Raw genomic sequence first — 25,224 nt, forward strand, 5'->3', positions numbered from 1 at the left:
GACATGAGACTACTTCATTGAAAACATGCTTAGCATCTTGTAAAGATATTTAAAGGCTATGAGCCTATGGGGAAATTTTCTTTAGAGTATCCACTTTATGGCCTATCACGCCTTTTAGGATACTTCTCCTTACCTCACCACCCTATTGTGGTGATTGAGCATCAATGCTCAATCTTCTTGGTTATGTCTCCTCTTGTTCTATCACTATAGTTTGAGTAGATACTTCTAGTGTAACCCTTGCTAGTTGTTCATTGTTATCATGTGCCTTGTTATACTTTGCATTCTTCACTTGCTCCTTTAAGGATGCAACTTTGACCTCTAGTCCTTGAGCATTTTTCTTCCAGTTCCTCTACCTTATGCTTTTAGACATGTCTTTTTCTCAGCTCTTCTTCATAGTGCTTCCTGATTGCTATGTAATCATGTAATGTCTTGGCCATCTTTATTTCCATCTCCTCTACCTTGGCCTTATTCATGAATGAGAAATGCTTCATGGCCTTGGATATTTCTTCACTAGATGTGATATCCAAAGTCCAAACTATCATGTTGCCTTTTGTAGTGTTTTGGACATCCATTAGTTTAGGCTTATTAGTTTATGAAGCCATGCTCCACACTACAAAGGATTTTGAATTAATATTGGAGTCTGATCCCATCTGAAATCCACCAACAAAAAATTCTTCATAACAAATGGAGTTCTCCTAATTCCTTATCTAGTTAAGCATAAAAGCTTGTTCTAAATCCCACCCTACTACTAAGATCATGACACTTCTTTGGACTAAATCCCTTGCCTCTATAAGAGTCATTACCTCACTCTTTGGGTCATAGGCATGAATTTTCTCTATGAATTCTTATATTTTCTCTTCAGATGTTACTTGTTTAAGCTTCAAAACTAGTTCACTTTGCTTCACTTTATAGAAAAAAAATTAAACTCACCAAACTTGAGGAAGTCATCATCTTCCATTAATTGTTTTTTTTGGATGGTTTTTTCATCTAGTCTAGCTACTACTAGTTGAAGGTTAGTCAAATAATTTTATGCTACATTCATCTTTTCTTGTATAGAACTTTATTTGAAATCAACAAGTATTGATTTCTTCTAGGCATTAGTTGAAGTGTCCTTTGTTTGACCTTTTCAAGTATCCGGATCACCTTCTACCTTTTTTACCCTTGGTAACCCCTAATGCCTTATTAGGTTCTTCTTCTTCTATTTCCAGTGTGAGATTTGGTTTAGTAGAGTTAGAGCTTACCCTTTCCTCTTCTCCTATTGATCTTGTAGGAATTTGTTCTATGGTCTTTGTATAATTATCCACCATCTTTCTAAGCTTGAGTGGATAGGGAAAATCTAGGTAGAAGCCTTTAAAGCTAGGATCTATTCTTTTTAGCTCATTCTCAACCCTCAGGACATCATCAAACTTAGCTCATTTGTTTGTAGCATCCCCCTCAACTACAATATTTGTAATCAAGTCTTATTGGGGTGACTCCTTGGTGTTTGGAAACAAATAACCCCTAATTTCTTTTAACGTGTTCTGAATATAGCCCTATGGGTCATACATCCTATAAGGAGTAGTAGACAACTTATTATGGTGGAGGTAAGCAAAGATTTAGTCTAAAGATTCTTTTCCAATTGAAAAGTATCCTATTCTAAAATACTGATGCAGAAGCATCTTAGGTTTCCTTGTGATCCTACACTTTTTTTCTTTCTACCTATTGGTGCCGAGATCTTAGTGGATGTTGAGTGTTTAGTTGATGTTGAGTCATTCCTTTGATTGCTAAGTTCCTATGGTTGCCAAGTGAACTCTTTGGATGCCAAGTCATTTTGAGTTGCTACCAAGTTCCTTTGGTTGTTGAGTGAATTCTTTGGTTGCCGAGTGCCTTTTTTTATTGAGTGATTTTCTTTGGTTGCCGAGTGTTGTAGGATACCAAGTTCATAGTTGCTACCAAGTGATTCCTTTGGATTCCAAGCTCATGTGGGTGTCGAGTGCCAGGTTTCTAGGAGTTTTCATTTGCTAAGTTTTTTATGTCTAGTTCCAATTTGGGCTAACTTGGCTTGTATTTAATTTTGGTATAGGTAGTTTATATCTATTTTTAGCCAACTTGTGGCTTTCTATATTCTAGAATATTCTGTAAGCCATTTTGGCAAGTATTTAAAGAGGTTTAGCTTTGAGTTTGGAAGTAAGTTGGGGGAAAACTTAGAGGATAGAGTAAAAGATGTGAACTTGAGGTTGGTTGTCTAGATTTGAATCTATTTGTAATTGGTTGTAACCTAGAAGGCCTTACAGTTGGGCATGTATGCTAAATATTTGATGAATCAATAAAGATATTCGTGTTCTCTCTCTCCTTGGTGTTGTTCCTTGTGTTTTCTTCCATTGTCTTACTCTCACAGGGTGGTTTGGTTAGTTGGGTTAGCTTTTGGCCCTAGTGTTTCCTTTCCTTTCCTATATTAGGTGGTATCAAAGGTTGAAGTTCATCCTTGTGAAGATTGGATTGTGTAGAACCTTGATTTGATTCGGTTGTAGGGTGGTAGATCTATGGATTTGACCTATAACTTGTAGAGGGTTATGAACTTGTTGGAACCTATCTTTTAAAGATGGTTTGTGGTAGAGGAAATAATGCTGATAATGCAATATTGGATACATTCAGAAAAAATGTAGCTAGATTAGATGCTATGGAGATAGCCTAGAGGAGAGGAGCACATCTTGATGATTTAAGTGATGATGAAGCAGTAGTAGCAAATCCTAATCAAGAACCTAAAGAAGACCAAGATGAAGCTAGATTGTTGAGAGAATTGTCTAGAGCGAATTCAAAGCTTGTTGTGGAAGTTGTTCCTTATGATGGAAAATTGGATACCAATGCTGTGTTGGATTGGATCTTTGATATGGAGAATTTTTTTAGTATGAAAATTCTCTCAATAATAGAAAGGTGAAGATTACAGTTACTAAGTTGAAAGGTCATGCATCACTATGGTGGGAGCACTTGCAAATGGATAGACAAAACAGAGGAAAGGATAAGATCAAAACTTGGCTAAAGATGGTGAACAAGGTAAAGAAAAAATTTCTTCCTATTGATTACCAAGTTATCTTGTTGATAAAGATACAACATTTGAGACAAAGAGACATGAGTGAAAGAATATACTAAGGAATTCTATAGATTGGACATCAGATCTGGACATGTAGATGATGACGTTGAGAAAATTTCAAGGTACATTAATGAATTGAGATCTAAAATTCAACATGAAATAATTTTTGTGAAGTTGGAAAGTGTAGAAGAATCATATCAATATGCCTTGAAAGTTGAGAAGGTCTTGACAAAGAAGCATGAACAAAGACAAAGAGGTAGAGGTGGTAGATTCCAGAGAGGCAGAGGTAGATCCTATGGAGAAGGTGGTAGATCTAACAATTTTGTGCAAGGTAAGAGAAAATATAAATGGAATAATGATGATAAAGGAAAGATTGAATGGAAAAGTGGTAATTCTTACCGAGGAGGTACTAGTTCTTACCAAGGAAGAGGTAATTCTTATTCTAGGGGTGGATTTCATGGAAATTGTTTCAGATGTGGTAAAGAGGGACATATATCTTTTGAATGTAGATCCTTTGAAAGTGGACATGGTAATAGGAATGTTGTAATTCAAGGAGATGACGAGGGTTCACCAAGTGGACTTGAGGCTGGAGAAAATTTGATGGTGAGAAGAACATTATGTAATAAGGGAAGTGATGAGGAACCTATTTTAAGGAGAAGTCTTTTCAAGACAAGATGTAAGATGGCTGAAAAATACTACAAAGTGATCATTGACAGTGGAAGTTCTCCAAATTTGGCATTAGAAGAGATGGTTACCAAATTGTAGTTGTAGAGGTTGAAGCATCCTAAACCCTACCATGTTTCATGGATCAAAGATGAGCATAAGATATTGGTAAGTGAGCAATGGCTTGTGAAGTTCAAAATTGGAAATTACTTTGATACAATTTTGTGTGATATTATGCCCATGGATTGTTGTCATATTTTGTTGGGTAGATCTTGAAAATATGATAGATATGCTATACATGATGGAACATTGAATAAATATACTCTTTGGAAAAATGGGAAGAAAAAAATATTGTTGCCCTTGATTAAAAGTCCAAATGAGGTCAGTTGTATTGCTATAAAAGTTTGCATGGTTAATGGAAAACAATTTGAAAAGGAAGTAAAGAAGAATCAAGTTTGTTTTTCTATAATTCCTAGAGGACTGAGTGGTGTGCTAGCAAATAATGTTAATTGAGTACTAGCCAGTGGTGACATAGTGACAACAAAAACTAATGGAAGCTGAGAACTAGAAGAAATTGAGAATTTCCTAAATGAATATAAAGACTTTTTTTTGAAGATATTCCTGATGGTTTACCTCTAGTAAGTATAAGTCATTGTATGGATCTAATTCCTAGAGCTAGTTTGATAAATAAAGCACCATATAGATTGACACCTATAGAGAATGACGAACTTAACAGACAAGTGCATGAGTTTTTGTAGAAAGGTTTGATCAAAGAAAGCTTGAGTCCATGTGTTGTACCTACTATATTAGCACTTAAAAAGAATGGAAAATGGAGAATGTGTACTAATTCCAGAGCTATTAACAAAATCATAGTGAAATATAGGTTTCCTATGCCAAGGATGGATGACATAATGGATTGTTTGAGTGGAGCAAAGTATTTTACCAAGATTGATTTGAAGAGTGGCTATCATTAGATCAGAATCAAAGAAGGTGATGAATGGAAGACTGCTTTCAAGACAAAATATGGTTTGTATGAATGGTTGGTTATGTCTTTTGGTTTAACTAATCCACCTAGTACTTTCATGAGGTTGATGAATGAAGTTATGAAAAGATTTTTGGGTAAGTTTGTGATTTTTTATTTGGATGTTATTCTAATATTCAATAATACTAAGGAAGAACATCTTGACCATATTAGACAAGTATTGTAGAGGTTGAAAGAGGAAAAGCTGCTGATTAATCTGAAAAAGTGTTCTTTTATGCAAGAGGGGATTGTGTATTTGAGATTTGTGATTTTAGCTAACGGTTTGAAGATGGATCTTGAGAAGGTTAAAGCAATTTTGGAATGGCCTACATCTAAGAATGTGGGTGAGGTAAGATCATTTCATGGTTTGGCTAGTTTTTATAGAAAGTTTATAAGGAATTTCAGTGTTGTTTGTAATGCTATGACTGAGACAATGAGATGAGACAAAAATGAATTCAAGTGGCACATGGAGTTGATAACAGTTTTGAGAGTTTGAAAAAAAAGGTTGCTAAATTACCTATATTGGCTTTTCCTAATTCCAACAAAGTATTTCAAGTTGAATGTGATGCTAGTGGTAGTGCAACAGGAGCTATATTAAGTCAAGAAGATAAGCATGTTTCTTTCTTTAGTGAAAATTTGAATGATGCTAAAAGGAAGTATTATGTGTATGATCAAGAATTTTATGGCATTGTTCAAGCATTGAAAAAGTAGAGACATTATTTGATTCCTAAGGAGTTTGTGCTATATACTATTCATAAAGCTTTATAATACTTGGGAAGTCAACATAAATTGAATCAAAGCCATATGAAGTGGGTTGAGTACTTGTAGAGTTTTACATTTTTGATCAAGCATAACAGTGGAGTTACTAATAGATTTGCTAATGCATTGAGTAGAAGACATTCTTTGTTGACTGAAATGAAGGTTGAAGTTCTTGGTTTTGATAAAATGAAAGAGTTGTATGATGTTGATCCTAATTTTTCTAAGATGTGGAGAGAATGCAGAGCACCGAATCTGATAGAACACATAAGTAAGTATGATGAATATTTCATTCAAGAAGGTATATTTTTCAAAGTATTCAATTTTGTATTTTTAGAAGTTCTATGAGGTTGAATCTGATTAAGGAAAAGCATAGTGGTGGATTGGTTGGACATTTTGGGATTGATAAGACATAAAGTTTTCTGAAAGAGAAGTATTATTGGCCACAAATATATAACGATGCTAAAAAATTTGTAAAGAATTGTGGAGTTTGTCAAGTTACAAAAGAAGTGAGTCAAAATACTAGTTTGTATAACCTATTTCTTTTCTTGAGAAACCTTGGACTGACATCAGTATGGATTTTGTTCTTGGATTGGCTAAGATAGTGAAAGGGTATGATTCCATATTTGTTGTAGTGGAAATTTTTTCTAAAATGGCTCATTTCATACCATGTAAGAAGACATTAGATGTTGAGCATGTGGCTAAACTTTTCTTTAAAGAGTTTATGAGATTGCATGGATTACCAAGAAGCATTATTTTTGATAGAGACAGTAAGTTTGTTGGCTACTTTTGGAAGACTTTATGGAAGAAGATGGGTACTAAGCTGGAGTTTAGCTCTACATTCCATCTACAGATAGATGGATAGACCGAGGTTGTGAATAGAAACTTAGGTAATTTGTTGAGATATTTAGTTGGGAATAAGCCAAGTAATTGGGAGATGGTATTGACACAAGCTGAATTTAAATATAATAATTCTATGAATAGGAGTATAGGGAAGACACCTTTTAAGATTGTTACTGGAATGCATCCTAGAGGAGCATTAGATTTGAGAGATATTATTGGTGAAGAAAAGAGAAGTGTTGTAGGAGAAGAGTTTGCTGATTTTATGGAGTCTTTGCATAAGGAAGTGAAGTTGAGGTTGGAACAAAGTAATCAAAAGTTTAAGGAGAATGTTGATGAATCTAGAAGACACCATGATTTTCAAGTTGGTGACTAGGTAATGGTTCATTTGAAGAAAGGAATATTTCCTATTAGAACATACAGTAAGCTAAAGATGAAGAAATTTGAACCTTGTAAGATCTTGAAGAAATTTTATAGTGTTAATGCATATGAAGTTGAGTTACCTAATGACATGGATATATCTCCTATATTCCATGTTTTTGATTTATATAAGTATCATGAGTTAGATGATGAAATGGTTGTACCTGATGATTATCCTAAGAAGCAGTTTAAAGAAGTTGAATAGATATTGGATTAGAGAGTTGGCAAGAGTACAAGAGGAAAAGATTAGTATGAGTATTTGGTGAAATGGAAGAATAGACCAATTGAAGATGCTACATGGATTTTTTAATCTAAGTTGGATCCAGCTCAGGTTGTGACACTTGCATGATTTAGGAGAATCATTTTCTCCAACCCTAGTTGTCTAATGTAGGAGCATCCTGGGTTTCCTTGTAATCCTGCACTTTTTTCTTTCTACCTATTGCTGTTGAACTCTTAGTGGATGTTGAGTGTTTAGTTTATGCTGAGTCATTCCTTTGATTATTGAGTTCTTGTGGTTTCCAAGTGAACTCTTTGGATGCTGGGTCATTCTGAGTTGCTGCCAAGTTCCTTTCATTACCAAGTGAATTCTTTGATTGCTAAGTGCCTTTGGTTACCAAGTGATTTTCTTTGGTTGTCAAGCATTGGAGGATGACAAGTTCATAGTTACTACTAAGTGATTCTTCTGGATGTTGAGCTCATGTGGGTGCCAAGTGCTAGTTTTCTAGGAGTCTTCATTTGCCAAGTTGTCTGTGTCTAGTTCCAGTTTGGGCCAACTTTGAATTTAATTTTGGTATAGGTAGTTTATATCTATTTTAAGCCAACTTGTGGCTTTCTGTGCTCTAAAATATTCTATAAGCCATTTTGGTAAGTATTTAAAGAGGTCTAGGTTTGAGTTTGGAAGTAAGTTGGGGAAGAACTAAGATGATAGAGTAGAAGATGTGAACTTGTAGTTGGTTGTCTAGATTTGAATCTATTTGTAATTGATCGTAACCCAAAAGGCCTTATATATAGTTGGGCATGTATGCTGAATATTTGATGAATCAATAAAGATATTCTTGTTCTCTCTCTTCTTGGTGTTGTTTCTTGTGTTTGCTTCCATTGTGTTAACTCTTATAGGGTGGTTTGGTTAGTTGGGTGAGCCTTTGGCTCTAGTGTTTCTTTTCCTTGCCTATGTCAAACACATACACAAAATTTTTCCCTTATGCACTTTAGGCCCTAGGTATTCCCTATTTACTATTGAAAATTGCCACATGAATTCAATGATGGCTAGTCTAGTAGGTATATAGTATGGAAGGATATGGGGTGGCTAGGGTCAACCATAGACTCTCGTGAGGGAAAAGGTTGGGTATAAGAAAATATCACCCTAATTATGGTCTAATCTCTTATTTTCAAGTAAGAGGGATGGTCTCAAAAGACTTTTTAATACCTCAAGAGCCCTAAAGAAGCTAGGGTTTAACATCTTCATGATTACAGAGCTAAAATTATTTAAAAATGAAATAGAGTCAAAATAGTGATAGAATCTATCCCATACCCATGTCCACAATTGAACTAGAAGCTCTCAATTGGCATCAAATGTTTGATCAATGAAATATGGGCTAATATACCCCACATTCTTGTATAAAACCAAGTGTATCAACAATTCATAATGGTGGAATTTGAAATTCCTCAGTTCTCCTATCTGCGCTAGCTCAATATTTTCTTTCATCATCTCTAAGATGTAGGCTACATAATTATACTTTGCACCATGCTATCCATCTTATACATCTCTGGCCATAATGTATACTAACCCATACACCATATCAAACCAATCTTTACCCACCACATTATGTACACCATACATAGTCTTAACAAAAAAAATCTTGAATTTTTCTAGGGGCATCATCTTATCTACTTTCTTTGGATAATTGCCAACCTTTTTGAGGTCCATTGGGATGTGTTGCATCATAATTTTCCTAGTATAGGCCTATACCTTTGATCATACACTAGAACTATGACCTTTTTTCATCATTGCTTCAAAAACTCTAACATTAACTTTGTATCAACCCTTGTGACCATACAATCACCCTTGCTTCATAGCCTCATGGCTTTCTCTTGTGATCTTACAATCCTCTATCCTTCTTATCTTTAGAAGACTTTTTTGGCTTTTATTCAATTTCTTTATGCCTATGTGCTTGGCCCCACTTCATAGATCAGAACACTTCACAACCTTAGCACTTTATGTCTCACAATCTTACAATTTCTTTTCTTTCATATGGACAAAGGCCTATTTAAACACCTTAAACTTATATGCTTCTCCATTTATCATAAGATCATATCATTGCTACTTCACTATAATATACTTACAATTATACACAATTAGGATGAGTGCAAGATAAAAACCCTCATAATACACTTTCATGATGCTATGATTACATTGGATATTATAACTTGGGAAACCAAACATTTACATTTACAAGCATGAGAAAACCTTTGTTTCATAACATTGGGAGAAAGAAAACTTAGACTTACGACTAGCCATTGAAGACTCGATAGTAAGATTGTAACAAAAGATAGAAAAAATGAAAATCGCATGTGATCTCCCACTTGAACATAAAACATAGGGTAAAGGTCAAATTTGATTAAGGAAATTTCTCAATGATAGGGTAAAAGACATGATCCTAGAACATGTTACAAGATCATATGTGTAGACACCTAAATTTGATTACACTGCTTTGGTAATCTAATTTAGCCATCTCTAAAGGCATCATTAATTAAATTCTTATTTAATTAATCCTTTGTCATCCCCTAGCTGATTAATTTAATTAATCATCTATAGTCCTAATTGATAAATCAAATAATCTATTATTTATCAATTAAATCCTATTCTTCTATCTAATCCCAAAAATCCCCATTTATTAAATAAATCTATTTGATAAATGAAATCCTCAAATTCAAAAACCCCTAACTTATCCCTAATCCTCCATTTAGCCTAATCCACTCCATCCACCCATACTAACCTAGCTTAGCCACTAACTCACCCACCCTCATTAATGCCATCCACTTGCACATCTCTAACATCTCTAATCTAATCCTAAACCCAAGCCTAATCCACCCCCTAATGTTGTCACATTCCTTAAACAAGTTTAAGACTTTCCTAATCCAAACCAAAGTCTCCCCTCAAAAAACCCCAACCACTAAGTCATGAGTGCTCTTACAAAACATAAAGACTCTTACAAGCCCACTCATGACTCTTACACCCATCTTCCACACTCTTCCCTCTTCCACACTCATTCCTCTTACATCCCTCTTACATACTCAACCCCACTCATCATGACTTTAACCAACCCTTTACCCTACCCTCTCACACTCATCCTCCTTGTGACAAGTGTCACCTTCCCATTGGTGCTAAACAAGAACAATCCATGTGCTCCCCTTTGAGTGCATCTCAGCCCTGCTTAAGCCTTCATCCATCCTTGCATCTAAGCCCTCCATCCCTCTACCCCTTAGCCTATAAATTGAATCCCATCCCAAGCCATTTCATCAACAATCTTTGAGCTAAAGTTACCATGCTATTTTGAGAACCAAAGCCATCAATATTACCCTTATAATGCCAAATTGAGAGCTCACAAAGCTACCAATTTGCCATTACCCATCTCCATTGAAGCAACTTTTGAGCATCTTGAGCATACATCCACAGCAAAAGGACACATCTACAGAATCAAGAAAGCATGGATTGTTTTCTCTTGTGAGGTTTGCACTTCTTGTTTGCTTTCTTTGTCTAAGCATATATGTGAATTTAGTTTTTGGTTTGTGAATGTTTACTTTATTTGTTAATGTTCTTTGCACACTGATTCTGGTTCTACATTTTGGCATGCCCAGTGGGACCCCACTATGGGTCATTTAATCATCTATTTTCATCTATATGTCATTTTTCTAACCATCTAATATTTGTTGTTGTTTGAGTGTTTTGTGAGGGTGTTTTGCTTGTTTTTGCAGGTTAAAGAATGCACTTAGAAAGAAGAAATACCATCTAAAAAAAAAAAATTTGCATTTTTCAGCTTTTTTTTGGCACAGTTTTGGCGTCTGCAACCTGTTCTGTCTGCAAAAATCAACGTCTGCGAAAATCCGAGCCTGCGAAAATTGACGTCTGCGAAAATCTGCGTCTGCGCAAATCGACATATGCAAAAATCCACGTTTGCAAAAATCGACATCTGTGAAAATCTGCGTCTGCAAAAATCGTCATCTGCGAAAATCTGCATCTGTGCAAATCGGCGTCTCTTCTTGTCACCCGTGTTCTATGCTGCAAATCTATTTTATCCTCTTCGCATTTTGACAGACTATCTTCTCTACTTGCTTATGTTCTATTTTAAGCATTTTTACATGTAGAAAAAACAACAAAAAAAGTTAAAAAAAAATTTCCCATAGTTAAGCTCTTATTTTTGAAGATTTTGGCTAACTAACTAAATTGCTTTTTTTTGTCTCATTGCAGGTTGGAGCACATATGGAACCACTAACCATGTTTCTTGCAAGTTTTCATGCTGCTAAAAAATGAACTTGAATGTTTAACCATTTGTCTTTGAATGCATGTTGCTAAAAAAAAAATGAACTTGAATGGTTAAACACATTTTTCATTGAATGAATGTTGCTCAAAAACACACTCTTGAATGTCATGGATTAAAATCAACTTTCTTTGGAATGCATGCTTAAAACAAAAAATCCAATCTTGAATGCCAAGGATCAATTAACCATTACAAATCTCTTTTTCACATGCAATCTAGGTAAAGTTTGATTTTTGGACATTTAAGAAACTTTGTTAAGTTAAAATACAAATTTACAAAAATCAATTTGAGTAGTTCCTTGGACTCACCTCTTTTCTAATCACCCATCAAATATTAACCATTGGTTGCAATCTCAGCGCCATTTATGGGGATGGGTCTACTTGAAAAAGGTGTTAAATGTTCCACAATCTAACTCACTCACTTGGTCTTTGAATGTTTGCTTTAACTTTATCAAAATTCTTAAATGGCCAAAACTCTAAATTAAATCGATCACACTTCAAGTTTGGGCACTAAAATTGAACAACAACTAACGTGGAGAGCCTCCGGGCGCGCACTTGAAATCGAATCTCACACACTTTTGTTTTGGGCTTAAAACAAACTCACACTCAATCTTGAATGCCTTAAAGAAAATTAATTGATACTTGACGTGGAGGGCCTCCGGGCGCGTGAGTTTGCTTTTGTTGACCCTAACTCTTCTTATTGTTTGCATTCTTCGATTGATTTACTTTTGTTGGTGCTTCAAGTTGGAATTGAATATTGTCTCTTAAACATGAGTGCTTGCAAAGTCTAGATTAGCACACATAAGAGTCAGTTGGTAAAAGAACAAGCGTGTTTTTTAGCCCAAGGTCATCTGAGTCTTCTCTCCCCTTGTCGTCTTTCGAGGCCATCTTGGGTGCATAAGATTAGGATCCAAAACCTTGTTTCTTTTTAGGAGGCCTTCTTGGGGATTTCATCACCCCTTGGATGACCTCAACTCCAGTGCTCCGGCGGAGTATAAGAATCGGGAGGTGAATCGAAAGACACCTCCCTTGGGATCAAGATTTTGTCATTCGGGCTAAGCCTCAAGGAACTTTATACCCTTGAGAAGTGAAAGAGGAGAAGTGGGTTACCACTCCTCTCGGCTGTGTGACATCCTTTTGGTCTCATCTACGGATTTGGGCCTCACGTACCTTGCATATATCGAGGAACTCCCTAGCTAAATCAATTGTCAGCCTTGCAAAAAACCATCTAGGATGTTAATGTGTTTGGAGTGACTGATCGAAACATTTGTAGAACATACACACTCCTTGGCACAAGTATCACATTCTAAGAACCACAAACTTCTATCTGGGTGTTCCTATCTATTGCTTGTTTTTATTTTACTTGTTGAATGAATGTTTGCCAAACTTTGTCAATCCTAGCTTAGGGCACACTTAGCGTAGTCACTGCCTATTTTGGAAGTTGAACAAGTTGAAGCAAAACAACTGAGATTTTTCCCAAAGCCAAGCAAATTCAAGAATTTATGTCGGAACAACCCAAACCCAAACAGAAGTTTCACAAGGTCAAACTCAAGCCATCTCTAGCATACCAAGAACTTTTAGCCAAGAGAAAAGAAATAACACCAAGCCCACGAATTTCCAAACTCCACAAAGCAGAGGACAAAGCTACCGACGAAGCACTTCAAGAGGCCTGGTTAGAGTGCACCATCAAATTTAGCCAACATCCAAGAGTTAATCCTGCTTGTGCCTTACCAACTAGGCATGATTTCTATGATTAGACACCCTTGTTTCTCCACATCTTCTTGGATAAGCTTCACTCTAGAGTCATCTTTGTAGAAAAGCCAGCCATCTTAGGTTATCCCCTTAAGCATTATTAGCTCATCCATCTCATTTAGAATCATATCATTCAGAAAAGCTTTCAAAATTGTTGTCACCTTGCTAAAAGTTTTCCATTCCTAAAATCTTCCAAATCCAACAATCTCACCAAGGTTATCCCTTTGACAGAGCTTTGTCTAGGGTAATCTAGCTTTGTCACTTGTTATCCCTCATCACCTTGAGCTAAAGGTTGGGATCCACAAGTGGTCAATCTTGTGTTCTTCCTAAAGGATCATCAGTCTATCCTTAAGTTGACACAATCACCACCAAGCTTGCACATAGGAAAGCAGACCTTTTGTGCTTTGACAACATATCTTTGAAGTTAGAATCCCCAACCCAATCCTCCTTAGGTTTTGTCATATAGCTTTGCCTCAACCTAGGAAATCATTTGCATAGAAAATCCTTCCCCCTTTTGCATCCATCAACATTATTGCATCTCATCCCTAGGAGCATTTTTCATGCCACTCGTCACTCGCTTAGCCAAGAAGAAAGAAACAATGGAGCCCTATCATTTGGATCGAATAGCCTCACCCCCCTTGAGCACTCAGCCACCCTTCAGCCTAGAGCAAGCTATGCCATCACCTACTAACATTGAAGCTTTCATGAACCAACCAGGAAATGCAGTATCGATAAACGCCATTATAGACAAAAATAAAGAGACAATCATGGCTAATTTTCGAAGGGACAATGTAGGAACCTTTGACTTTGGAAGACCCCCTCCATTATCAGATCCATCTCACCCATTGTTTGGGCAGCTGCCACCACCCATAGGCTCTTATGATCCAAATTATCCTCAATATATTCCAAAAGAAGAGCCTCTAGCCAATCCATATGACCCAACAGACCCAAACATACCATCATCCACCCAAGTTGAAATCTCCATGCCGCAAGCCAACCCAGCCACCACCACTCCATCCTTGGTTCATCCCTCTCTGCTCCAAACCCGCTTTACTCAAAACACCTCACTGTTCACCCCCTTCACTATTGTTGCTACTCCCCAACCCAGCCTTCCAAATCCACCCATCTCCCAAATCAGTGCTAGCATATTTGGCCAACCTCAGCAATATACAACAAGGCTGCCACCAATGGGGCCAAGTAATCAACCTTTCATCACCCCTAGCTTGTTCACCACAACCCAAAAGTACAATCCCATCATTTCCATTAAGTCTTGGGAGCTCAATACCACCAGCCACAAATCCACAAGCTACTACCTTCACTCCACAAAGCTATCAAAACCCACAAGCTACTGCCAATCTTATACCAAGTTCCCAAGTAACCCCAGCTCCCACCACCACTCTACCAAGCTTCCAAATCCAGCCACCAAGCTATCAAACCCCATCAATTCCATTTCCAAGCTTTCAATTCCCACCACCTCCACCACCAACTAATCCATTACCTCCTATTACCAACTACTTTTCAATGCCACTTCTAGGAGGTAATCCACCACCCTAGCCAACCACCAATTATTTGCAGATGCCATCCCAAATGAGGGCACAACCCACATATATTGGTCAAACCCCACAAGCCCTCTGATCCTTTCCCCAAGCCTCACAACCATCTTATACCTTACCTCCACAAAGCAATCCATTTACCCCACAGCCAGCTTATGTTCCTCAATCCCAACTTCAAATCCCATATCAACAGCAAGCCTCACAGCACATGCAGGAATATGCGCCACCTCCCCCTCAACAACCCGTCATCCACCATGAAGCTGCCCAAACAATGTACAATCCCTATCAGCAAATCCCTCATAACCATCCATATTCAATGGCCCCATCCAGCACATACCTACCTCAAGGCACTCCTACATTGGGGGCACCCCAACCATCACCTATCAATTCAGAGTGGGAGCAAATAAAGACAGCTCTAAAAGCCATCCAAGAAGGGAATGATCCAAAGACATTCAAGTTTGAGAATGTGTGTCCTTACCCATTTGACAGAGCCATTACCACGACACCATTTCTCAAACACTTTGAGGTACCTAAATTTGACAAATTCAGAGGAAAAGGAGACCCTGTCACACATATCAAAGAATTTTACATGCATTTCCAGGAGGTGGCATACAATGATGTCTTCCTCTTGCGCCTTTTTCCCAAAAGCTTGGCTGGACCAGCTCTTGAATGATTTTATAGAATCCCCTATGGCACAATTAAAAACTTTGCTGAATTATCTGAGGCATTTGTAGCCCAATATGCCCATCTTGTTGAAACAGAGCTATCAATAGTTGATCTTGTCCACACCAAACAAAAAGGTGGAGAAAGCCTTGCCAAATACCTGCAAAGATGGCAAACCCTTACCACCCGCATATCCTGCACCTTGCTAGAACGCCATGTGGTGAAAATGTTTATTGATAATGCACATCCCAGCTTGGCTCACCACATGACCATGAACTATTTGCAGACCTATAAGGATATCAAAGAGAAAGGAATGATCCTTGAGCAAGGACTCATCAAAGATGGTGTGGTAAAGATTTACAAAGAGGCCAACCAAAATCAATCACATTCCAATGACAAGTCTAAGTATTGGAACAAAAACAAGCATGTTGCAACAGATGGGGTTACTGACACCAGACATGTGAATATCGTTGGTCCTTCTCAAAACTAGTCTAACCCACCATATCAAACAAACAACCAACAAGCTACCAATTACCAACAATGAAATAACCAAAGCTATCAAAACCACAATACAAGACCCAACTTTCAAGGGTCTAACAATCAAGCTAATGCCATCAATGTAGCTGCAGGGCAAAAGCCCAGATTCCAACCTGCACCTAGAAACTATACACCCCTTGGTGAGCCATTGGATGTTATTTTTGAGAAATTGGCTAAGGAAAACCTCATCAAATTTCCTCCTACCCAGCAAATTTATCCAAGCCAATCCAAAGCTGCATGGTACAAGGACAATGAGTATTGCAAGTTCCATAGGGTAAACGGTCACACCACCCTCAGATGCATGAAACTGAAAGACTATGTGCAAGACCTCATTGATCGGAAGGAAATCACTGTTGGTGCCCAAACCTCTCCCAATGCAGGCTTACAGATTTATCAAAATGCTTTTCCTCCACACAACAACCAAAATCCTGAAAAAGCACCTATCCAAAACAATACCAACAACCACCAGCCAAACCAACAGCATGGGAAGAATAATGACCACACTTCATCCTATATAGACTATGGTAGCCTTATAGGTTGTATATCTGAGAAAGAGCCTTCTGTCAATGTTATCAATATCCGAGGACTAGACAATGAGTGTGCGGTCACCACTCGAAGAGCGCAATTTAACATCGCAAGCCCACCAGTTTCATCAACACCATCAACTCCATCAAAAAGCCAGTACAATATCTTGGAACACCTTGGGAACATGCCAGCCCAAATATTCATTTTAGACCTTCTCTGCACTAGTCCTGTGTACAAAAAATCCTTGATAGTGCTCTCATAGAATCCCGTGTCCCTTCTGATATCAATGCTATTGATTTTTGTAATCTTGTTGGACACCTTTCATCCTCATGTGCCCTATCTTTCAAACCCACCGACATACCCGCGGTTGAGCCAGATCACACCCTTCCGCTTCGCATAGCCATCATGGTATCCAATTTTTCTGTGAAAAGAGTAATGATAGATAATGGATCAGCCTTGAACATTTGCACCCTAAAATTCATAAAACAAGTTGGGTATACTGAGGCAGATATGATCAGTGAGGTTATCACCATCAAAGCTTATGACAACTTGGAAAGGACCACAGAAGGGACTATTTTGCTACCAATCAAGGTTGGGCCAGTCATTCAAGAGACAGTTTGTTATGTTGTTGATCTAAACCTACCATTTAACATCCTCCTCGGTCGCCCATGGATTCATGCTATGAAGGCCATTCCATCCACCTACCATCAGTGCATCAAATTTCCACATCAAGGCACTGAGGTAACCATCCATGCCAATCCAGAACCCTTTGCTTACTGCAATGCGGTTGAAGCTTCATATACAAACCATTGCCCTGGAATAGACATCGGCACAGCCATCACCAGCTCATCCCACACTTGTAATGATGTAGAAACCATCCTTGCCTCCACCCTATCTACTGTAAAGATCAACAACAAAGGATGTGGAGAATATAGTCTATCAGATGCATTTACTGTCGGAGCAATCCCACTTGATCCACATACCCATGGACGGCCAACATATCACAAAGCTAAGGAGATTCCACCTCCTTGATACAAACATTTTAGCCCAACCACCTTTGTGTCCTTAAAAACCCCTCTTCATGAGGAGCTCACTCCAGATATCAACAATTGGCTACATAAGGATGCACCTCCAAGAAATCAAGCATGCCTTGATCACTTCAGCCAGAAGTATCCCCAACAACATAAGCTCGTCACTAAAAAATGGAACTATCAAGGAGGTGGACTAGGACCAGAAGAAAGGGGCATGCAATGTCCCATCGAAGCACATGATTGGGAAATAAAGTCAGGTCTTGGCTTTGGCATACCCACAACTGGGGGCACCAATGAGAATGGCCATGCTTTTTCGAACATCCACCGTGACCTTGTCAAAATCAAAGACAATTCCTGAGGAAGTTGAAAAGAGAGCCTACGATGATATCCCAGACCAAATCTTCCTAGGAGTCTCTGTTCTCCGAGAACTATCCATCCATCTCATTGACCTACCACTTGCTCATCCACAACTCATAGATTGGGACCAACCAAGTGTCATACATATTGATGAGTTCACATCAGAGGAAGTGCTTCTAAGATTCATGGGAGATGAAACTCATCATAAGAAGACAAAGCTAGATTCTACCTACATCTACAAGCTAGATCCCAAGGGGTATTTTGGAGAAAATCCCCAACCTATTTTTGATACACCCAAAACTGGAACTAAGGTAAATCTAGGACTAGCTAAGGCAGTGAAGAGAACCCCTCAGCAAGAAAATCTAGAGCCACAAGCAGAACATGAGGATTTAGTATTGCCTCCTCAAGATAATCGACCAGAGGTGTCTTCTATTCTAATAGAGGATACTAGAGAAGTCAACATTGGTTCTTCAGAGATCCCAAGAATTGTTCACATTGTTGCATCCCTATCACAAGACCAAGCTGACCTCCTCTTTGAGGTTTTATGAGAGAACATTGGCCAATTTGCATGGTCATATCAGGACATGCCAGGACTTGATCCAAAGCTTATAGTTCATCATCTTGCAGTCGATCCAAAGATCAAGCCCATCAGACAAAAGCTTAGGAAAATGCACCCCAAGGTGGCATTACTAGTCAAAACTGAACTAGAAAGAATGTTAGCTGTTGAGGTTATTCGACCTATCAACTACTCAGAATGGATCTCCAACATGGTCCCTGTCACTAAGCCTTCCGATGACATCAGAATCTGCACTGATTTTAGAGATCTTAACAAAGCTTTTCCAAAGGATGATTTTCCCTTGCCTAACATAGATATGATTGTAGATCTCACAGCTGGACATGAAATTCTGTCCCTTATGGATGGATTTTTCGGGTATAATCAGATCAAGATTGCAGAAGAGGACCAGCATAAGATAGCATTCACTACCCGTTGGGGAATCTTTTGCTACACCATGATGCCTTTTGGCCTAAAGAATGTTGGGGCTACCTATCAAAGAGCTATGACAACCATTTTCCATGATCTTATCCATAGCATTTTGGAAGATTATGTGGACGATATCCTAGTCAAATCTCACACCTTCATGGATCATCTTGCTAACCTGGAAAAAGTCTTTGATAGGTTGGCCCAATATCATCTCATGCTAAATCCCAAGAAGTGTGTCTTTGGGGTCACATCTGGCAAGCTTCTAGGCTTCATAGTTTCTAAACGGGGTATAGATATCGACCCCAAAAAGGTCAAGGCTATCTTAGACATGCCTCCTCCCCAGACACTGCGACAGCTTCTCTCTCTTTAGGGAAAATTTCAATCTGTCTGGCACTTCATCTCCCAACTTGCAGATAAGTGTACACCATTTTCACACTTGCTAAAGAAGAATGAGAACTTCAAGTGGGATCTTTTATGTCAGCGCAGCTTTGATCAGCTCAAGCAGTATCTCACCAATCCCCCTATCTTGGTTCCACCAGTTCCTGGTCATCCCTTGATCTTGTATATATCAGCAACACCTACTGCTCTAGGGGCACTTCTAGCACAACATGATGATTATAGCAGAGAGAGAGTCATCTACTATATCAGTAGAACCCTAGTTGGTTATGAACTCAATTACACTCCTATGGAAAAAGCTTGTTTGGTAGTTGTTTTCTCAACTCAAAAGCTTCACCACTACATGCTAAGTCATACCATCCAACTAGTCTCCAATATTGACTCTCTCAAGTATATGCTCTCCAGAACAGCACTTACAGGCCATTTGGCCAAATGGGTTATGCTACTAAGTGAGTTTGACATCCAGTATGTGGACAGAAAGGCAATCAAAGGGAAAGCTATAGCAGATCACCTAGCTGATGCACCTCTAGTAGATGCATATCCTTTGCTCACAGAATTTCTAGATGAGCATATCTGCCTAATTGAAGAACAACCCCCATGGAAGCTTTATTTTGATGGCTCATACACCTCTCATGGATCAGGGGCAGGAATATTATTAGTTACACCTCAGGGAGATTACATTCCAAAAGCCTTCAAGCTACAATTCCCTAGCACCAACAATATAGCAAAATATGAAGCTCTTGTAGCAGGATTAAAGATAGTTGTAGAATGGAATATCACTGAGTTACAAGTCTTTGGTGATTCCCAACTCATTATCAAACAAGTCTTAAATGAATATCAAACCAAAGATGAAAAGCTATTACCCTACAAAGAGCTAGTTGATCAGCTGACCCAGCATTTTACAAAGCTTCAGTTTACACAAGTGCGTCAAATGCAGAACAAGGCAGCAAATGCCATGGCCACTATCGGCTCGCTCTTGGAAATTCCCCAAGAAGCTACACAGTATGAGTTTTTAGTTGAGCAACTCCTCACACCTGCCTATGCGAATGAGGATTCAAACCGTGTTTGTATCTTGGTTGGTCCCCAATCCCCTTGGTACCATGAAATTCACACTTACCTTAATGATGGTATCATATCCCCTCACCTCACACGTACCCAATGCCAGAACCTCATCCGAAAATCATCCCGCTATGTTATCATAGCCAATACCCTATATCATTGGGGTTATCACAATACTCTCTCTCGATGTTTAGATGAAAATGAGGCCACGATGGCATTAAAAGAAGTACATTCCAGACTTTGCGGTGCCCACACGAGTGGTATTGTCCTAGCATGACAAATCCTTAGAGCAGGCTATTATTGGCCTACCATTGAAGAAGATGCTTGTGACTTTGTCAGAAAGTGTCTCCCATGTCAGCAGCATGCAAATCTTGTGCACGCTCCAGCACAGGATCTACAGCCTATTGCACCACCTTGGCCTTTCACTTGTTGGGGCATTGATCTAGTTGGAACTATCACCCCTCTCTCATCTGATGGACATAAATGGATAATAACAGCTACAGACTATTTCACTAAGTGGGTGGAAGCAGTCCCCCTAGTCTCAGCTACAAGAGTTCAAGTCTCCAATTTCATCTTGTACCACATTGTTTGCCGCTTCGGCATCCCATCCACCATCTTCACTGACCACGGAGGTAACTTTGAAAATCTCAACATGGAAGAATTATGCACTTACCTCCGCATCCATCACCACTTTTCTAGCCCATATTTCCCACAAGGTAATGGCCAGGCAGAGGCAACTAATAAAACCCTCCTCAAAATCCTAAAGAAAGTTGTCAATGATTTCGGCCGTGATTGGCACCTTCAAATAAATCTAGCTCTATGGGCCTATCGAACTTCCTTCCGTACATCCATGGGCACAACTCCATACTCCCTAGTCTATGGTGCCGAAGCAGTATTACCTATAGAAGTTGAACTTCCCTCACTATGCATATCTTTGTGAGGGCAAATCTCAGATGAAGAATACAGAGTAGCTCGACTCACCCAGCTAGATCTCTTAGACGAGAAGAGACAACAAGCCTATGACCATCTCACAGTCTATCAAACTCATCTCAAAAGGAATTTCAACAAGAAGGTGCTCCCATGACACTTTCAGCCAGGTGACATGGTCCTCAAAGAAAATATGAAAGTCCAAGCAGATCGAAAAAAGAAAGGGAAGTTTGAACCTACATGGCTTGGTCCCTATGTGGTTACTGCCTCCTTTGGCTTTGAAGCCTATCAATTATCTACACCAGAAGGAGAACTCTTGAATGATCCCACTAACATCATTCATCTCAAGAAGTTCTATGCTTGAAGATCCTTGGTATACCCAGCTTTTAAAAAAATAAAAATAAAAAAAATAGTAAAGAGAAATAAGCGTCCAATGGTGAAAACTTGGCAATTCAAGTGCCTTGGATAGGTACCTTGGTGAAAACCTGGTAATTCAAGCGCCTTGTGTGCTAAAGACTAATCCATTATCTATCACTATCCTATCCCTCATCCATCCACCCACCATCCCATAAAACACCTGCTTGTTCCCTTGGTGTTCCAATCAAATATCCAAAATCTGATGGAGCTTGTCAATACCTCTTGTACAACTTGTAAATCTTGTACCAAAGCTTGTATTATACCTTGTAAATCTTGTACCATACCTTGTATATATTCAAATCTTGTCCAAAGCTTGTACCATATTCCATCTTGTAAATAATTTTGTATCCTAGCTTGTATCCTATCACATGCACACACAGAATCCCATTTTCCTTAAGCTTTTCACAAACCATCTACCTATCCACCTATCAACTATTATAGACACCCCATCCTTCACAAACATTTCCATCTCACAAAAAACCAAAACATGAACAAACTTGTACATTTGTAACATATCTTGGTCTTTCAGCTTGTACATCCTCTTTAGCTTAGTATCATTGTATCTATCCGGCTTTCGTGTTAGTTCATCCTTGGTCAACATCTTGCACACATCGCACACATTGGTTAGATATTCCAATGCATCCTTTAGCTAGATCTCTTGTCACCAAAGTGTTATCCTTCTTAGTTCAGCTTGCCAAACGCATCACTCATCCCGATCCATCAGCTTAGGTGCTCTCCGAAAGGTCCTTGCAGGATATAGCTTTCCTCATGTCTAATCTTGGTCCGTTAGTACCTCGTCCTACCCATCTCATTGGCAAACAGTTCTCTTTTGGATTTTCACTTTCTTTTGATTTGGGATCTTCCCTTTTGGGTCTTGAAATATCTTTTCCAAGAAATCTCCTTATTCCCTCCTCAAGGTTGCCATGATCTTCCATATCATGGTATGCTGCGAATGGGGCAATTAGAGCGTAAGGTCTTGATCAGGTCTTTTGCTTGTTTTCTTTTTCTGCTTGTGGGTTACCTAGTGTCGTTTCCATGCTGCTTCCTCTGGGATTCATGTGTGATACTGGGGCAATCCTTGTGTGTTTTTTTTGAGTCAGTTCGTCAGTCCTCTGGACGGTTGGTAAAAAGGCCTTGATGTTCTTGGTAACCCTGGAAATTAACCAACAGTCTTATAGAAAATCTAGTGCTCAACTACATGGTGGTACTTCTCTTTGAAGTACCCCCCCCGCTCAAAAAGCTTCAATGGATTCCCTTCATCTCCATTATCCCCCCATCCATATCCTACATCTTTCGCTCCTACCCCAGCTTATGCATCAGTATCTCTTTGAATCACTCCTCATGCTTAGCTTTAGGGATCCACCAATCAAATCAATCCACCAAGCCTCATCTTTCGAGATCCACAATCCTAGTCCTAGGGATCCCCGAAACCCATCTTCCGCCAATCTGACTCTTTGAAATCTTGTTGCATCAGCTTTATCATTCTATCATCCATCTCCCTACCATGGATTCCTTTTATAGCACTCCGCTCCTCCATCTCCCCCCCCAATCCTGGAAAGTCTTAAGCTTGCTTTACTATTGTGCCTTTTATTTCCCTTTATCATTCTCCCGTAGTGAGAGTTTGAGCTAATTCAGCCCCTTCTCTTCACCAACCAGTGTCTCAGCTCATCTCAATTTCTTGTACTTTTCAAGAAGTCATCAAGCCTCATTTCTCTCCCCGCTGCCTTCTTGAGGGGGCATCATCTAAGTCTAGTCTCTCCTCTTCTTATCAGAGACTGGGGCAACATTGTTGCTAAAACATCTTCCTCATGTTGTCTTCATTCAAACTTCTTTGAAATAGTGTTGTCTCAACACTATGTCAAAGAGGGGCAAAATGTAGACACCTAAATTTGATTACACTGCTTTGGTAATCTAATTTAGCCATCTCTAAAGGCATCATTAATTAAATTCTTATTTAATTAATCCTTTGTCATCCCCTAGTTGATTAATTTAATTAATCATCTATAGTCCTAATTGATAAATCAAATAATCTATTATTTATCAATTAAATCCTATTCTTCTATCTAATCCCAAAAATCCCCATTTATTAAATAAATCTATTTGATAAATGAAATCCTCAAATTCAAAAACCCCTAACTTATCCCTAATCCTCCATTTAGCCTAATCCACCCCATCCACCCATACTAACCTAGCTTAGCCACTAACTCACCCACCCTCATTAATGCCATCCACTTGCACATCTCTAACATCTCTAATCTAATCCTAAACCCAAGCCTAATCCACCCCCTAATGTTGTCACATTCCTTAAACAAGTTTAAGACTTTCCTAATCCAAACCAAAGTCTCCCCTCAAAAAAACCCAATCACTAAGTCATGAGTGCTCTTACAAAACATAAAGACTCTTACAAGCCCACTCATGACTCTTACACCCATCTTCCACACTCTTCCCTCTTCCACACTCATTCCTCTTACATCCCTCTTACATACTCAACCCCACTCATCATGACTTTAACCAACCCTTTACCCTACCCTCTCACACTCATCCTCCTTGTGACAAGTGTCACCTTCCCATTGGTGCTAAACAAGAACAATCCATGTGCTCCCCTTTGAGTGCATCTCAGCCCTCCTTAAGCCTTCATCCATCCTTGCATCTAAGCCCTCCATCCCTCTACCCCTTAGCCTATAAATTGAATCCCATCCCAAGCCATTTCATCAACAATCTTTGAGCTAAAGTTACCATGCTATTTTGAGAACCAAAGCCATCAATATTACCCTTATAATGCCAAATTGAGAGCTCACAAAGCTACCAATTTGCCATTACCCATCTCCATTGAAGCAACTTTTGAGCATCTTGAGCATACATCCACAGCAAAAGGACACATCTACAGAATCAAGAAAGTATGGATTGTTTTCTCTTGTGAGGTTTGCACTTCTTGTTTGCTTTCTTTGTCTAAGCATATATGTGAATTTAGTTTTTGATTTGTGAATGTTTACTTTATTTGTTAATGTTCTTTGCACACTGATTCTGGTTCTACAATATGTTAAAGAATTTTTTTCAAATATGGGTATGGAAAAATCTACCAGGATAGGGTTTCTATTAGAAATTTGATAACCATTTAATAACAATCCCTAACTATACAAAGCTTTCAAGATATTTTCATCGTAAATTTTCAAAATTTTGACATAGTGAAAATAAGGGCTATCAAGTCTCACCCTTGATCATGAAATGTGTGCCCTTCAATTGAAGGGCATGACATTTGTGGGCCAAAAGCCCCCAAGGACACTTTTTGTATAGCAAGAGGTATACCAAATTATTGTACCATGAGTCTTGGGTTAGAGTCTCCATGGTGTAAGTGTGGCATTGTATTTGGGGTTAGTTGAATCCATGACCTTTGATATTCATTACCTATAAACTAGCTTCATGGGCTACATTTATAAATCATAATAATGGAGGATGGTCGCCTACTTCCCATGTCTTTCATCAGGTTCACCATACATGACTATTAATTTGACCTCTTACTCCATAATGATTATGTGCACCTTACTTTAGAGCATATAATGCCTGAATTTCTTAACTTCCTTGACAAGGGAAAATGATTATTTTTCAAGGGTAGAATAGCATGTTTTGACATTATTGAGGGGGAGTTCGTAAAAAAAATGGGTTTCTCCTCTCCATTGACTTTTGAGCTAGTATGATAGTAATAGTGTTCATAGATGCA

The sequence above is a fragment of the Cupressus sempervirens genome, chromosome 10, assembly GCF_028749045.1.
Source record: "Cupressus sempervirens isolate cs-2001-9-10 chromosome 10, ASM2874904v1, whole genome shotgun sequence".
Lineage (NCBI taxonomy): Eukaryota > Viridiplantae > Streptophyta > Pinopsida > Cupressales > Cupressaceae > Cupressus > Cupressus sempervirens.